At 33.8% G+C, this 18,459-nt stretch overlaps 1 pseudogene; it reads left to right on the top strand.

Moving 5' to 3' along the window:
• LOC100686966 overlaps positions 1-15,803 on the top strand; it is a 76,217-nt pseudogene extending 60,414 nt beyond the window's left edge.
• Positions 15,804-18,459: the final 2,656 nt, after the last annotated feature.

The following is an 18,459-nucleotide window of genomic DNA, read 5'->3' as shown; positions in this document are numbered from 1 at the left end:
TATTTTGGATTCTGTGAATAGAGCATAAGGCCATAAGACTGATGGACACAAATCATGAAGTTTGAAATCCATGCTAAATTTAGCAAGTTAACACGAAGGGACTAACATTCAGTAAGCATCTATGCCAAGTCAGACAAGCTAGGTAGTTTGCATAAATTTTCAACCAGGGAAACATAGCATCATTCCCTTTTTTTTTTTTTAAATTTTTATTTATTTATGATAGTCACACACAGAGAGAGAGAGAGAGAGGCAGAGACACAGGCAGAGGGAGAAGCAGGCTCCATGCCCCCGGAGTCCGACGTGGGATTCGATCCCGGGTCTCCAGGATCGCGCCCTGGGCCAAAGGCAGGCGCCAAACCGCTGCGCCACCCAGGGATCCCCATAGCATAATTTCTAAGCTATTTGAGAAGTATTATTTATCTTCCACATACCGCATTCAATTTCAGATATTAATTGGAAATAATGCTGTTGTATATCCAACAATCTTAAATAATTTCTGTGAAATATTCAGTATACATATAACAATGATTGTGATTTAGGATTACTTGTGACACTGGATTTTTTCCTGAAATGGAGAGATCTTTGACACAGAGATCATCCTAGATAAATGCTTTAATTTCTTTCTAAACTGAGGAAGTATAACCTTATGTCAATATACTGGTTTCACTACTATGATTTATTTTTCTCTTTATTGGAGATCTGTCTTCTGTTTCATGTTCACAAACAGTCCTATTATGCAAAGAATTAAATAGATCTGTGGACCGGTAACATATATTAAGGTCTACTGATGCCTCTCGCAATTCTTCTCTAGAACCATTTACATGTTCATACAGTTCCATCACAGAAGTGTTCATATGTATGACATACTTCAAAAACTATAAATGATGCCTTAGCCACTTATTCATATGAAAATGATGATTAAGCCACGTTTGTGACTTATCCTTCCCTTTACATAAAATATTGCCTTTGGATCTAGTGGCAATTCATGAACTTCCTAAAGGAATGCTAGATTTCTGTCAGTCACATGAAAAATAAATGGTTTTTGTTTTCATTATTTTGCTTGCTTTTTGTTTCATTGGGATTTTCATTTCAGAGGCAAAAATCTATAACGAGATTAGAAATGAAGGTGGTCAGCTGGTATGTTCAGCTGTCTCAACTCTTTTTATCTTCCTATTTGCAGTCCTTTATTTTTCCTTCTCTTCCCTTCTTAAACTCAATTTTAAATTGCTACAGGATCACTCTGTTCTATCATTGCTCCACTTATGGGATGAAGTTGAAGTTTTTGAGCAAAATGTCAAATCAATGTTATTGTCCTAGTCCTCAAAATAAAAGCAACACTGAAATACAAATTTAAATCTAGTAAAAGCAAGGTTGATTTCTGAAAACAAAAAGCAGAGATCCTTATCTCTTTCCATGATTTCCTAAAATACTGATATCTATTTAATGGTACACTTTTTCTTTCTTTTTTAAGCCAGACATGCTTTATAAGTAACTTATTTTTTAAAAAAATATTTAACATATAGATTTTCAACTAACATTTCTGTTTATATTTACTGTTCTCAAATACGTAAAAAATAAAAATGCAGCAAAATAAATAGTACTGCTAACACATTTAATAACAAACATTAACAATCTGTGCAGAACTTTATTTCTGCCAGCTCTGGTTTATCCTGCATCTCTCCTTTTGATGGATGTTATTCATGCCTGTTGATTTCTGGTAACAAATGGCTTTTTAATTTTTGTACACTCCACCTCTCCACTGCCAGGAGAGATGATATGGGTGAATGTTATTCTAAAGAATTGTGCACCCTCTTTTGAATCCTGAATAGTAAACACAGTAAGAACATAGCTTCCATTTTCATCTTCAATGATATTATGGTTACTAATATTTTTTGGTTCTTCGCATATGGTTGACTTCTCTGATTTACACAATAGTGTCAGCACATCTTAAAGATTAAGACTCCAATGCTCTACAGACTGAGCTATCCAGGCTTTACGTCCCAAGTTAATCACAAGCAATTAAAGGACAAACTTCTCCACTTATTTTTTTAAACATTTATTTATTCATTTGAGAGACAGGGGGTTGGGGAGGAGTAGAGGGAGAAGGAGATAATCTCAAGCAGACTCCACATGGACTGTGGAGTTGGACACAGGGCTCAGTGTTACAAAGCTGAGGTCATTACCTAAGCTGAAATCAAGAGTTGGATACCTAACGGACTAAGCCATCCAGATGCCCCTCTGTACTTACTTTATAGGATGACAATGGTGTTGCTTAAATGTCACCATGTTTTCAGAAATAAATTTGGGGACCAATCTGAAGTAATGGCTGCTTAAAATTAATTCTAAATTTACAATTTCCTTAATACTTGAAGTAATATTTTATATAACCAATAAAAAACGAGTTTTATGTGTATTTTCCAAGCTTACTGTAATTGTTTTCCATAATGTTTCAAGTAATAATGAGGTTTGTAGATTTAATTAAAATCATTTTGACTAAATTCATCAGATATTCGTTGAATATAAAACATGTTCAGTGCTAAACAGGTATGATATAGGATTTAAAACAGATGAGATGTAAAGGTCAAAAAAGCTCCTATGGCTTGGAAGCAGGCAGAGCAGTAGGACATAAATATAATGTATAATAAAGACTAAATAAGTGAAAGGCAAAAGTCGACACAACTACTTAAAAGAGCAGGGTTATACCATCTTTGCACAACTTGAAAAAATGACAAATGTGTATATGAATGATTCACTTATTCTTTGACCTTTTGTAATATTTTTAGAAATTCTCTTTAGTAATTCACCTTGGCAACACTTAACTTCATAATAAAGAAAAAATTCTGTGAAAAGGAAAATTATTAAACATAATAGAACTGACTTCCATGTTTCTCTGGTCTTTCAGACTGACAATCACCATTACTAAAATCGTATTTCTATTTTACATCCACCTCTATGTGTTTTCATATTTCCATGTCTATCTTCAAACTTATTTTCATAAATGCTACTCTTTATTTATATCTATGTCTCTGAAGATTTGCCTATTGTTTGTTTTTCTTAATTAAGATGTAATTTACTGTGGTTGACTTTATATACTCAGTACCCAAAAAACTGTCCATAGCGTCTGGTAAATATATAATAAAGGAATGAAATAGTAACTGCAAAGTGATTTTTAATCTATCTTCACTCATATCATTAATGCACCTTCTTCAGCCAAGAGTAGTATGACCCACTCGTCTCTGAAACTAGAATATCTAAGTGTATTCATCTCAGAAAGAGATACTTGTGGATCCCCGGGTGGCTCAATGGTTTAGCGCCTGCCTTCGGCCCAGGACATGATCCTGGGGTCCTGGGATCAAGTCCCTCATTGGGCTCCCTGCAGGAAGCCTGCTTCTCCCTCTGCCTGTGTGTCTGCCTCTTTCTCTCTATCTCTCTCTCTCTTTATCATAAATAAATAAAGAAAGAAAGAAACAGATACTTAGTAAAGATTTATTTGGATGCTTTAAACTTATGCTTTATATAGTCCCAAAATAAAAATTGTTATCACAAGACAACCACAATGTCAAATAGCAAAGAGACGTCTATCCCTTTACAAATGCCAATCATTTTGCATACTTTCACAAATCCTCTCACAATTGATATCTCACATAACACGAAAATGAAGGGTTGATAAAACTTTAATAAATTTAAATAATTTTAAAAGCAAAAATAGGTACCTGCCATTTCTAAGGAAAGTTTTTGTCTGTGTTTTTGCTTTTAAAGATTTCCAGCTGCAGCTCAGTTCAAAAGTGTGTTTGGAAAGATACCACCAGGTATTAAAACACATGTCAGGATTTCTGGGATGAAAAAGCATTGGTCATATATGAAAAGAAAAAGATATGATGTATTTATCTAGTATCTGACTCACATAAAATACAAGCCACATATAACTATGTATGATCCACTTCTATTCTCATTGTGCCTTGTTTAGTATGATTACTTAAAGAAAATTTCATTGAAGGAAGCTAATTTTAAGGTTGAGAACACATTATTAGAATTTTATCTGAAGAAAACAGCATCTCACTGGGGGATTCGGGACTGTGAAAAATGATCTCTTAAAGCATAATATTTTTCTACACAGGCTTGAAAGAACTTCTGATTTTTCTAGGAATTTCAAAGATTCCTGGCATTTAGCAGATATAATGCAGTTTTATTTAAAGTTAAAGCTAAGAAATACTTTGGTACTTCCACCAATTTTGAAGCTTAAAGGTCTGTGTCTATTTGTATGCTATTGAGTTTGATAGATTCTGAATCTATGCCTCGGTTGCAAGCAGAGGACATGATGGAGTGCTATTTCAGCATTTTAAATGCATGAGTTTACATAAATTTCTCTAGCTTCGTACAAGATTAATACAATTCTTTCTTTTCAACATGGAGCATAGACTTGCTCCAATCATTTACCCCTGGTTGAAAATAGGGAGGTTAAGTTAGTTCAGTGCCTACTGAAGAAGGTAGTTAAAACTATTAATAGTTATCAGAAAGTCCACCTAAATAAACATTTCCATCATCTTGGCTAACCCATAATTACACAATTAGGTTGCCTTGAAACTCATTGCTGATAAGTGCTTTTGGAACGGTCATTGCTATTTTCATAGAATCCATATACTTTTGATAGCAATGACTTTCACACCCCAAAACATGCCCTGTTTTGACAGACACATCAAATATTTATCTTATTAGCCTACTTTAAGTTCATCTAGCAATAACTAGATGTGAGTTTGGCAATAGTGAGTCTACAGAGGGAACCGAGTGACAGTACAAGTCATAGTAGGTAGTTAGAGGTAGAGCTTATCAAGGACTAAATATTACATTTGTATCTAAGTAGTTATTAGAGTTAAGCCACAGAGAACAGAGCCTGCATGCCCAACTCAAATGTCCAAGCATTTGTTCCTGTTTTATGCATTTTCTGTTCTAGTTTGGTTTTGCTTTCCTTTACTGGCAAGAAGTTGTTCATATCCTTTAGTATTTTTGTAAGTTCCATAGTGATGTCACCTCTCTTATTCCTGATTTTAGCAATTTGAGTCTCTTCTGTGTTCTTGCACAACCTACCTCAGGATTGTCAATTTATTGATTTTTATAGATTCAGCTTTTGATTTATTTCAATTGCTTTTCTTGTTTTACTTCATTTATTTCGCCTCTATTACTTTCTTCCTTATGTTTCCTTTGAGTTTAGTTTGCTCTTCTTTTTCTATTTTCTTAATTTAGAAGGTTAAGTTACTGATTTGAGACCTTTAACCTTTTTAATATAATGTTTAGAGCTATAAATTCCTTGCAAGGCAAATTCTCCTTATATCATCAGTTTTAGTATGTTGTGTTTTCCTCTTGGTTTCCTTCAAAATATTTTCTTATTTTCCTTACGATTTCTTCTATGGTCCTTTAGTTACTTAGATGTGTATTTATTTTCCACATATATGTGCATTTCCCAAATATCTCTCTGTTACTAGTTTCTAATTTATTTCCATTTTGGTCAGAGGATATATTTTGCAAAATATAATTTGTTTAGGTTTATTTATACTTCTTTTAAGTTCTAGCATATGGTCTATATTGGAGAATGTTCAATTGGCACTTGTGAGGAATGGGGGTTTTGCTGCTTTGAGTGGTGAATTCTACAGATGTCTTTTATGTCTTAATGGTTTATAGTGTTAAGGCATTTTCTTCTTTGTTAATCTTCAGCCACATTGTCCTTTCCATTATTGGAAGTGGTGTATTGATGTCTCCAATGATAATTATTGATTTCTGTGTTTATCTTTTTCAGTTCTGTCAGTTTTTGCTTTCTGCATTTAAGACTCTGTTTTTAGATGCATATTTGTTTATAATTGTAACTTCTTGATGATTGACACACATAATTATGAAATACACTTCTTTATCTCTAGCAAAACTTTTGTTTTAAAATCTATCTCGGATTGATAGAGAGATAGAAACACAATCTTTTCAATCATGATTGACTGACATAAAGTCTGCTTCATGGGGCTGAGTGGGTGAGGAAAGCAGACAGCCTGTCCTCACAAAGTAAAATGTAGTCTCATACTGAAAGCTGGAAAGGAAATATGAGCCCCATCTTCCGGGTCATTTCTGCCCCAAATAAAGCCCTGAGGTAGAGCTGGAGAAGGCCAATTAAACTCCTTACTCTCCCATTCTGTAAATTCCTCCCCCACCCCTTTTAGATAAGTTTTATGTTTATAGCAAAATTAAATGGAAAGTATAGAGTTTCCATCTACTGCTAGACCCATACACTCACAGTATTTTCAACATCAACATCCCCCAGAAGAGTGGTACACATATTTGTTATAAATGATGAACCTACATTGACACTATTATCACATGAAGTCCACAGCTTACATTAGGGTTCATTCGGTGTTGTATAGTCTCTCAGTTTGGATAAAGGTATAATGATATGTAACCACTATTATAATACCATACAGAGTAGTTTTATTGCCCTAACTATCCTCTACAGTCCATTTTTTCATCGTCCCTATCCTTAACACTTGGCAACAACTGATCTATCTCCATCATTTTGACTTTCCAGAATGTAAATGTAGTTGGAATCACACAATACATTGCCTTTCAGACTGGCTTCTTTCACTACTCCTTTGCATTTAAGGTCCCTCCATGTCTTCTCATGGCTTGACAGCTTAATTCTTATTTTGTGCCATTTATTATTTATTTATTTTTTGTTTAACAAGAAAGTGAAAAAATGTTTAAATGTACATTTAAATATTATCAGCAAAAATATATTTTTGTAGGGCATGGTTTTGCTGTTTTGAAAAAATATTCTATGTTGCCCTAATTTAGCAAGATTTTCCAACAGCTATGCTTATACTTCCAACTATAAGAAAAGCCTTAGACTTTTAATGCATCACCTATGGATCCACTGGCTTCATGTCATTCAGTCAGGTTCTTGCAGAAAATTTCAGTAAATTGCTTTCTTAGCAATGCTAAAGTTGTTTCCTGGTTAAGTACTTAGAGAATCAATAACATTTTTTAAACATTGAAGTACTATAACACATACCAGTAAAGTAAATAACATTTTTTAAACATCCAGTACTATAGAGAGACTATAAATTGTAACTTGTAAATTTTTAAAGTAATAATTATATATATGTACACATATACAAATATATAAAATCTGACATATATATCTGACAAATATATAGAATAGTGACATGTTATGCACTAATTCAGTTCACTACATACTATTATTGTGATTTTAATAATGACCTTGATTGCTAAAACTGTGAATTTTATTATCAGATAGAAGAAATAGCATTACATCAACTGCTTAAAACAAAGCAAATATATACTAGTTACTTTTTATCTGCATATCTTTCATGATGCTAAATAACTTTTTATCTGCATATCTTTCATGATGCTAAATGTATTAAAAATAAGTTTTCTTCTTTTGCATCTACTATTTTTCTGATAATGCACTTTTTAGTGGTAAGTAGTAAATGTACATAACTATCTTGATAGACCGTTAATAACCCTCAAACATGGTAAAATCATAATTTAAAATTATCTCTTCTCTACATTCCTCTTTTTTACCCAGAACACTTAGAAAATACCTGATTGCTAGAAAAAGTTTTCAGGGAATTAAATATATTTTCTATGATAAAGTTTAAAAGCACTACAAATTAAATATGACCCATATAATTAATATATACTAAATTAATAGTAATTGGCACATTTTAATCTATTTTTTATTCCTTAAACTTGAATTTGGAGTAATTAAATTTAAGTTCCCTCTGAGCAAATAAAAACAATCTTGGGAATCAAATAATAAATGATCTTAAAGAGGGGATCCCTGGGTGGTTCAGCAGTTTCACGCCTGCCTTTGGCCCGGGGTGCAGTCCTGGAGTCCTGGGATCGAGTCCTGAGTCGTGCTCCTGGCATGGAGCCTGCTTCTCACTCTGCCTGTGTCTCTGCTTCTCTCTCTCTCTATGTCTATCATAAAAAAATAAAAATAAATCTTAAAAAAATTAATTAAAAAAATAAATGATCTTAAGTAGCCAAAACATGTCATAAGATTATTTTTTGCAGCCTTATTTTTTTGTTATTATAATAAAGTCTAGTCTGTTATGTGCTAGTAAAACTACACCAACAACAAGAAGAGCAATTATTCTACATTTTTGTGTTTCTTTACTAAGTGTTTTGTCTAATTTTAGCTATGTTGTATAGATTTTCCAATGTTGTATAACTTACTATGAACACTCAAAAATATCTTTGTAAATTTTCATACCAAAGAAAAAAAGAGATAGTCATGAAATTCCAGTAATATACATTGGGATGATGTGGTATTTGAGTTTCCATTTTTTGCTAAGAACATCTCCATGAATATAAAATAACACTCTTCCCACCCCCCACACCCAGAATGCACTTTCAAGTGAGCCTTATGAAGAGGAATAATAGCCTTGATTTTCCAACTTCATACAGTAGTAAGGATATGCAAGGATAAATAGGCAATATAATCTTCCATCTAGGGTAGCACAGAAGAGTGGAAGAGATAGACATGAACAATTATGACAATGAAATAACTGAAGTAGGACATTACTAGCTACAGAGCACCACGCAAACAAAAGTAAGAATCACCTCAGTATCACTAAGTGACAGTATTAGATCGAAGGTTATATTTGAGTAGTTTTCATAAATGAGTAGAACTTTTCCAGGAAGGTAGTTACTTCAAAAGGAGACTGCAAAATACATGTTCTCAATCAAAGCCCAAATCATCAGTTTTATAAGAAGACAAACACTAAAGAATGTCAGAAAGTGTTTGTAAATACTTCATTTTACTGCAGAAAGTAGTTGGTTGTGTGAGTCATGTAAGAATGGGAAAATATTCAGGTTCTACAAAGAACTCCCAAAATAAAAGGCAAACTTATGACTGAATCCAATACGGAAAAAAAAAAAAAAAAAAAAAGCAATAAAAAAAACAACCTCACTATTAACTCATGAACTCTGCATTTTCATAGATTTGTACTTCAGGATATAAAATAAGACAAGAGATTTTGAGCTGCAGCATAAAGACAGAAATGGTAACAGATAATATATGAAAAAAGAACTAGGAGCAGATGAACAAGGTGGTAGTGTCCAGAATCAGAGAGCAAGTACAACCAACATGATATCCTAGAAGAAGGTCCAGTTTGGGACTTGCAGTCAAGGTGAACAGTTAAAAGCAATTAAACAAATGTCAGAACTCACGATTATGTGCCAATATAAAGTCTCAGAACTGAAGAAAGATAATCTGGTGATGTCTCAGGTGATAGTCTTGGTAATCTCAGCAATTAGTGACAAGGTACTGTCTTTAAATAAATTTTGGTAAGAACTGAGTATAACATCCTATAAATACATCATATCTGAGATCTTTCCTGACCACTTGGCCTCATTTAGCCTTCAAACTCCTTGCTACCACATCACCCCATCATAGTCCCCTATGTAACATTTAGTGTTATCTCATGTGTTTTAACTGCTTTATGTACACATGAGTAACTATATCTAGTGCACTAGGCTAATATTCAATAAATAAATAATAACAGAGGTGTTCCAGTCACTTGCAGCCAGCCCTTGTTCTTTTGGGCCAGTATCTCTTCAGATCATATGCTTATATAAATAGAATTTGGAGAATTAATATAAATTATATATATATGTATATTCATCTGTGTATATATTTGCATATTTAAAATAAATTGACTTGACAATCAGAGATGCCAATAAACAAAACCTTAAACTTTCAATATAGAGTATTAGGAATGATTATTTCCTATTAAATATTCCCTTCTATCTTTCTATGCTTAAAAAAAATGGACTATTTCTTGGGTATGCTCCCTGGTCTTTTCACGTTTTTGTAAAGAGAATCTATAACTTAAGTACTTTTGTAATGAAATTACAGCTGAAAAACCAGGATATTCTGGCCACCTCTTGCCAGCCAGCATCTTCTCTAATCAGTTCATGTGTCTATATTGATTGGATGGTGAACTAATTCTGATCTGATTGGTGCCATTGCCAGGGCAGTTGTCAAGTTTTTTTCAATATCTTTCCTGGCTCTAATGGGCATTAAAATATGTGATACTACTGTTCGTTTTGTTTCATTTCAAATATTAACAATCGAGTTTACTTATGTTAACAACATTTACATTCCCCAATCATTTTAACAAAGTGACTTAAAGTACATTCTTTATATAAGACCTAAAGTCTTGTAGTGTTTATTTTATTTCTTTGTTATAGTTTAATTCACAGGGGGAGTATTGAGAAATATAGGGGCAACATTTTTTTTTTTTTTTTTTTTTTTTTTTTTTTTAGGGGCAACATTTTTAAGAAATGGAAAAATACATTATTGGGTTATAATTAAAACCTTAATATTTACCCATAAAAATACACATATTCACAATATTATATTATATTCAGGTATTCATATTTCTAATCATCTATATATTTCTAATCATATATATGCATACTTATTATACATATATATATAACACATTGGTAAAAATTAAAATGATTTTAGTGTTTTTTAAAAATATTTTTTCCTTTCATTAATTAAGCAAAGATGACTTAAAATTTCATTCACATTTTCTATTCTCTAATGTAAGAGCTTGTTTTTTACATACATTGATTGGCAAGAAAGATTCTTTGTTGTTATTATTTTTTTCTTTACATATTATATCAACCAATATATTCCCTGTTAAAGGTTGACAACTATAAACATATTTGGATAGTATGTGAAGTTTGAGGTATATTCATCAAATTTTGTGATTCTATAAACTCAAGCATAAATTCTACCTCATAATATTAACTTCTATATTATAAAATTATGACTGCATGTGTTTTTCAATACATTTAGTATCTGAATTATAATAAAATGCTCTTTATGAAGAGAAATCAAATGTGCACTCCATATATGTATGTATGAATTTGTTTATTTATTATAACAGAGTTTGAAAGAAAAAAATGAATCTCTTTTCTCTCTTGATTTTAAAGACAACATTTCAAAGTTCCCAAGGAAAATTATATCAGCCAAATTAGGTGAACTAATGACTTGAAATTTATCTATTTAAAACATCAAAAAATGTCATTTAATGTTTCTCAACAAAACATGTTCTGAACTGTACTTTCGAAGCCATTAATTTATATATGTCAGTAAATGACTTTCTCATTGGTTTTATTTGAAAACAATGCTTGTCCTACAAAGTACTCCATTCTTTCCTACTAAGGGCAATTACATCAATGTAAGTAAGGTCTTTGTTGCTTAAGAACTCAAATACTTTTGCTATTTAGTCAGCCAGTGTGATCATAATTTCCATGTCATGAAGTCACTGGGAATTATAACAGTAAGTTTTCTAAATTACAAATATTGGAAAAGAACATGGTCAAGAAAAGGAAACTATAATAGTCCTGATTATTTCTCCCCATGCCATCAGAACCAATCCTTTCCCTTACAAATCTTTAAGAATCCTATTCTTTGTTGATCCAAAACCTTCAACTTATCAACTCTTGATAAGTTGTGTAAAATAGCATCCTTAATAGCAAATGTCCTAGGACACTGCTTTCCAGAAGGACTTTTGGAATAGTAGTTGTATATTTCTAGCATTTCTCACATGCTACAAATTCTGGAAGTGAGACAGATGATTTTCAGTGGAAGCCAACCCCAGGATGATTTAGATATTGGAATTAGCAGACAAAATCTTAGAAGTAATTTATTTTTTTGTCTAAACAGTTAAAAAGAAAATATGGCTGTGGAACTGATGGGGAATCTGAGAGTGATAAGGAAAAAATGAAGAAATGAACATTCTAGGGCAGTCCTGGTGGCTCAGCGGTTTAGCTCCGCCTTCAGCCCCAGGCCTGGTCCTGGAGACCCGGGATCGAGTCCCACATCGGGCTCCTTGCATGGAGCCTGCTTTTTCCTCTGCCTGTGTCTCTGCCTCTCTCTGTGTGTGTCTCTCATGAATAAATAAATAAAATCTTTTAAAAAGTAAAACTGATATTTACAATATCTGAGCTGTAAAACTCACTGAAAGGGCTTAAGATCAGACAAATAATGGCAAAAGATAGGCTCAGTGAACATGAAGGTTGGCCAATGGATGTTATTTGACTTTCAGAAAAAAAGAAAAAATAGAAGATTGAAGTGAAAAAAGAGGAAAGCCTCCATGAACAATAGAAGTCGAGGAAAGAGATAAGAGGTCAAAAATTTTTGAAGAATCAATGATTAAAAATTTCCCAAATTTGGTTAAAACCATAAGCTACCTAACAAAAGTTCAAGGACATATCTCGAAAGAAAGCTACTCTTAGACATAAAATAATGAAAGAAAATATTATAACTATATCACAATAGTTACAGTAGACATTTTATATATACATATATGTGCATATTATATGTATGTAGGGTGGAAAAGCAGAAACTATTGTTTTGAGTTTTTTCTACTTTATATAAAATATTATAATAAAAACTGTAATTGGACTAAGAATTGGTACTAAGAATGCATAATACACCCCTAGAAGAATCACTAAAATTAAAATTAATTAAAAAGTTAATGCCAACCGTCATACCTAAAAAAGTCAACAGAAAATTAAGATGCAGTGCTAAAATTAATTCAAATAACAAAGTTCTCGACATTCTTTGTCCCTGTGAGGACCTGTAGTCCATCGGGCCTACCCATTACTCACTGCTCATCTCCTTCCTACTATATATCCATAGTCCTCCTTTCTATCTGGGATTCCAAGCCTTCTGAAATTAAATCATTCCTTTTCATACATCTTCAACTCCTTTTCCCCTCCCCCTTACATTTACCTTGAAAGTTACCTCCATTTACTCAATGTCTGTATTTGAGGAGTTCAAAGTGGAATGTTAACCATTCTACCTTATCTCACTATAAATTTATCACCAGAATTTCTCAGTGTGGGTGAATAGGCCTACTAATTTTCTCTAGTCAAAACACTCTCCATCACAGCCTCTTTTTTTTTTTTCATCTTCACAGATGTCCTTGATATATTTCACTAGGGAAAGAGAAGCAACCAAAGGGAATGGTTCATCTTGCCAATGGTTCATCTTAATGGTTCATTAAATCTCCCACTCTGCCTGAGACTCACATACTTTGTCTTTCCTCTTGTTAAAATGGAATAACTGTCCTGCATATATAAGGCTAAGTACTGCACTTTTGCAATGGATTTCAATTATCATCTATAAGAAAAAATTACTCCAGAAATAAGCCACAATTTTTCCTTTATCACTTGTTAGAACATTCAAATCAGCATATAAGGATGCTATATCTCAATATTATATTAAAATCCTCCCTTGACCTGACATCTCCCTCCATATACTGCCCAGTGCCCTGCTCTCTCTGTGTAAGTATGTCTTGATGGAGTTGCCTTTACCCTTGGTGCACATTTCATCCCATTTTCTCCTAAACTGGATCCAGTCAGGTTTGCCTTCTCCCACCTTTACCCTCCCCTGCAACTCTACCAGTTGCCACATCCAATGGGAAATTTGCATTCTTCATCTCAATTAAATCCATTAGCAGAATTTGAAGGAGGTAGAGTCCCTTCATTTTTTTAAATGAACACATTTGTTTTTTTCACGTGACTTCTCCCTCTCTCCTCCTTGACCACTCCTCATATTCCTTCTATAGTAAATTTATTTCTAAATGTAAATATCAGCACCTAAGGAGTGCTTAGATCACATAGTATGGTACAATACATTAATACTATAAACCAATTAAATAAACAAGTAATGAATATTATGGATTTAAATCAAGCTGAGACTGAAATTATACAATTTTATTTGAGGTCTCAGAATTCTCATTTAAATAAATAGGATTGTCTTTCTTTTACCAGGACACAGAAAGAATGAGCAAAGTCTCTAAACCTGAGAGACCTTTCAAAATTCTTATAGAATATAAGAAAAAAGTAATGATCTTATCATTAGTAAGAATTTTGGGGAAAAAAAAACAAATGCAGCATGAGATGTTTTCAATAAACTATACAAAGGGATGTGTGTGTGTGTGTGTGTCAATTTTTCTGGGTACAATAAATGGCTATGTGGATTTATATGTGTTTTGTAGTCAAGAAAAATAAGATAGGAGGAGCTTATTTAATTATAGGAGCAGATTCATAATTACTTCTCATAATTCATGAATCTATTTTCTGTGTCTTTGAAGTAACAGTAAAATAGAAAAGAAATTGGATTTTATAATTTGCATATTTTACAATCAGCATCAGGGAATTGCATTTACCTTTTATAAATTACTTCATGTCATAATACCTTTTAAAATTTTCACTAGACAAGTTGGACCTTGTGGGGGGGCACAGCTCCAGCGCAAAGTTCAAACTGTGGCTTCCAGAGTCATAGCAGGACAGATATTTAGAAAGTTTCTTCCCATCTTTCACGGAGTTTTAGTTTAAAGGAATGCAGCCAAACTGTAGCCAAAGGAGGCATTATGCTTCCAGAAAAATCTCAAGCAAAGGTACTGTGGGCAACAGGAGTAGCTGTTGGATAGGGCTCTACAGGAAAGTGGGGGAGAGATCAACAGTTAGTGTGAGAGTTGGAGATAAAGTTCCCCCAGAATATGGAAGCACCAAATGAGTTCTAGATGGCAAAGACTACTTCTTATTTAGAGATGGTGACATTCTTGGAAAGCATGTAAATGGAAATAAATCATTATTGAAATGGCATCACAGGAAGCTGCCCATTTCAGTGAATATGTAAAATATTTCATCATGTAAATAGTATCCATGTATTTCTTTTATAATACACTAATGGTATCCAAAAATAAAAATAATGAAATAAAATAAAATTTTCACTAGACATCATACATTTTTAATAAAGGTCTTTGTTTCTTGTCAGTACTTTTTTTTAAGGCTGCAAAGTCTTTTTTTTAATAGAACTTTAACATCATTACTAAGAGTAAATTTTTAGGGCAGTCCTGGTGGGTCAGCGGTTTAGTGCTGCATTCAGCACAGGGGTGATCCTGGAGACCCAGGATCGAGTCCCATGTTGGGCGGGCTCCCTGCATGGAGCCTGCTTCTCTCTCTGCCTCTCTCTCTCTCTCTCATGAATAAATAATTTTTTTAAAAAAAGTAAATTCTTATAAACATTCAAGGAATAAGGGTTCAACAATGAGTTCTATTTAAAATCTAAGAAGATTAAACTTTTTCCTGCATTAGAATGTAGAATGGCTCCTTATTGCCTGTCTGTTAAATATAATCTATTTTCATTTTTCTGAGACACACCCCAATTTAGTTCCATTCTACCACGGATCATCCTATCTTATCTAGTGCTTCTGAGAAGCAATCTCTCAGCCTACTCTTGGGCCATATGCCAGTAAGTTTTACACATGGGTAAAGAGCCTAAGAGAAAAGGAGAGTGATTTTCTAGTTGAGGGAACAAAGGCCACAGCCATAAAAGCAACTGAGGTCTGAAACAAAATTAAGTAAGGAGAATGGACACAGAAACACTGGTTGAGTGGGGGGACAGTAAAATAAGGGAAGAATTTGCTAAATGTAAAAGGAAAGATACAGTGTTTACTTTTTCTTCTTTGAAATGTTTGGCACAATTAATCTTTGAAATAATCTACTATTTTTTAATCAGTGAATATTAGACACATAGAAAATGCAAGCATTACAAATTAATAATTTAAAATTTAAATTATCTTTTTTTTTTTTTTTTTTAGAGCCGACAGTCAGTAGGCATAAAAGAGAACACTTGGACATTCACCATGCTTCTCCCTGCCTTTACCCCAGAATGGCCTGAAACAGCCCTTTGCAAGAAGGGGAAAAAGTGAAAAGGAGCTGAATCTCATCATACCTTCTTCACTTCCCAAAACTGGAGGTGAAACTGGGAGAAACAGCTCATCCTGTTTATCTCAGACTGAGCTATAAATTCACAGGGCTTGCTGAGATTTCATTTGAGAGAGGATTAAGTGTTTCCTTCACTAAATAAGGTTTAAAGGAAAATGGAAAACTAATGAATTTATAATATTTTATGCTCCACAAGCCATATTATTCAATATTAATAGTCATATTCATTTGTCTTGATGAGTACTATTCCCTCAATCTGCCCAATATATGAAATATGAGCATTTAGGAAGAGCTTTTTCTAACTTTAAGCATGCGAGACATCATTGCCTTTTAAAACTATTTTAAGCATATTAATGGTAAGTAAAGTTGACACTGTAGATGGAATGGAGGTGGAATTTACCCAGGTCCTTTAGGATAGTAGGAACTCTAGTCTGAAAGGTGAGCATACACTGAGGAAAACTGAAAATCATGAGTCTTATAAAATGTGACCATGTACAAAGCAGAAAGGATGAAATTCTGGCAGGGATTGGGAAGTAGGGGAGAGGTGGGAAACCTCTCCTAGGAGGGGAGCCTAGGAGGGGTCCAGGAGGCTTCCCTGTATCCTTTGAGAAACTTTTACAATATCTCTATCTCTAAATTGCAAAATGAAATGGAACTGTGAATGCATTATTTGATACATAAAGCAGTACAACTATAGAAAAAGTCAATATTTGCTACATTGAAAAATAACTGTTCCCTTTATCCCATTAATATTGTTTTATTGTCTTCTCAGCCTCAGGTTATACTGTCAATAGGTGGTCAGAATCTTTATGAGGGGAGAACATCCTTTCCCATGTCATTTTATCCAAAGATTCTAAATGAAGATATGACAATAATTTAACTGAAAATGCCTTCTCCTATGAAGTAAGCAATGTTTTATCAAAAACATAAATTCACTACAGTTGCTCATGTTTTTTTTTTTTTTTTCCAGAATGAACGAAATTCACAATAACGCTAAAAACCAGGTGAGTCAGAAACACAGTTTCAGAGGTTAGTACATTTGTTCCTATTTCTTGTGAGTGAAGCTATCACTGACATATCACTGACAGTCAATTTCAGCAAGTACCGTCCTGAAGTTTTACAAGCTGGACAGAAGACTGGAAAAAAAAAAAAAAAATCAAGCCATGTGGCATAATTGTTAACTGCTGGGACTCAATAAGAGGAGATAGTTCATGCTGGCACATCTCAATCAGAAGTGGAGTGGAAATACAAGGAGTGTGCCAAAGGTAGGCAGCTTCGTAAGCAAAGCTCAAGGAGCAGCTCATTCACAAGGCTGTTTGAACAGCTGTTTATTGTAGAAGATGGGGGATTTACAGAAGTTTCTTTTTTTTTTTTTTTTTTTTCTGAAGAACAGAGTTGTCACAGTTTTTTGAAATGTAGTTTAAAAATCACAGCAAACATTAAAAACTGAGAGGAGTCTCTGAAATACCATGAAGATAACAGTGATTCCTTCTAAATTCAAGTATAGTTCATTCAAGCTTTTTAGAGTACCCAACAAGTGACAGGCACTGGTCTTGGTGTTAAAAATGCAAAAATGAATGAAAGTCGTCCTTACTCCCACAAAGCCTTTTTACAAAGGAAGAAATTCAGGCCAGATAAGATCTCACTATGTTTTGGTAAATGACACAACTGGCATACACACAGGGAGAGACAGGTCCTATGGGAGGAACACAAAAGAGAGAATCTACTAGATCTAACCAAAAGGAAAGCTTTGAGGGTAACCCCAGCATAATATTTTGCTACACAAATAGTTTTAATAAAGGTGTGTGTTTTAAGCATAATGATAATTAAGTATTGCTATGACAAAAAAAGATTCCTGAAGATAATTGGGGGAAGTTGATGCCCTTGTTAGAGAGGGATCATGTAAACTGGTGCATTTGAAGGCCCCTGGTGATCTTTCACCCATCTGATTCCTAGACTTCCTATGCCAGAACCTGAGCCACTCTACCAGGGTGGGTAGATCGGGGTTGGGTAGACACTCCAAGACAGTTTGCCAACCCAAAGCTGGGCCTGACAGACTATGTTAGTTTAATTTATTTTAGCCTAGCATTTTATTGATGTATTTATTTTAGGATGGTTGTTCACAGGTGGAATGAAATGACATAAGATGCTCGTGTGATTGAGATGATAGTTCAAAGTGAGTGGTTGGAAATATAGCTTCTGCTATAGTTTCTACACTCAGGAACAGGATATGGCAGGAGATGAATGTGGGAATTAGAGCAGCAGTGTCAGACACTACAGAATTGAAATATCCAGGGCAAGGGCCTGAGGGATGAGGGATGAGGGTGTGGCCTTGGGGACCTGCTTTTCCCCCAAGGCATTTACTATACTATTCTATTGTGGATTTTGTGCCTGTTGTTGTTTTGTTTTGTTTTTAATTCCTTCATCTATCTACAGCCTCATCTTTTCTTTCCTAACAGATTTGAGTCACTGGGAGTCAAGGTCCTCTTCTGATCTGTCTTTTCTTGCACAAGTAGGCAATGGAGGAATCTGATAAGGCAAATAAAGGGCTTCTGTGTGACTGGAGCAAAATCTTGGTCACTGTTTGACTAATGGTTAGACATCGTAGGCAAACAGAGCATTCATATATGCAGTGCATTG

This window comes from Canis lupus, chromosome 1, assembly GCF_011100685.1.
Source record: "Canis lupus familiaris isolate Mischka breed German Shepherd chromosome 1, alternate assembly UU_Cfam_GSD_1.0, whole genome shotgun sequence".
In the NCBI taxonomy this organism is placed as follows: Eukaryota; Metazoa; Chordata; class Mammalia; order Carnivora; family Canidae; genus Canis; species Canis lupus.
The sequence above is the reverse complement of the archived record's forward strand: the minus strand, read 5'-3'. Positions and strand labels throughout refer to the sequence as shown.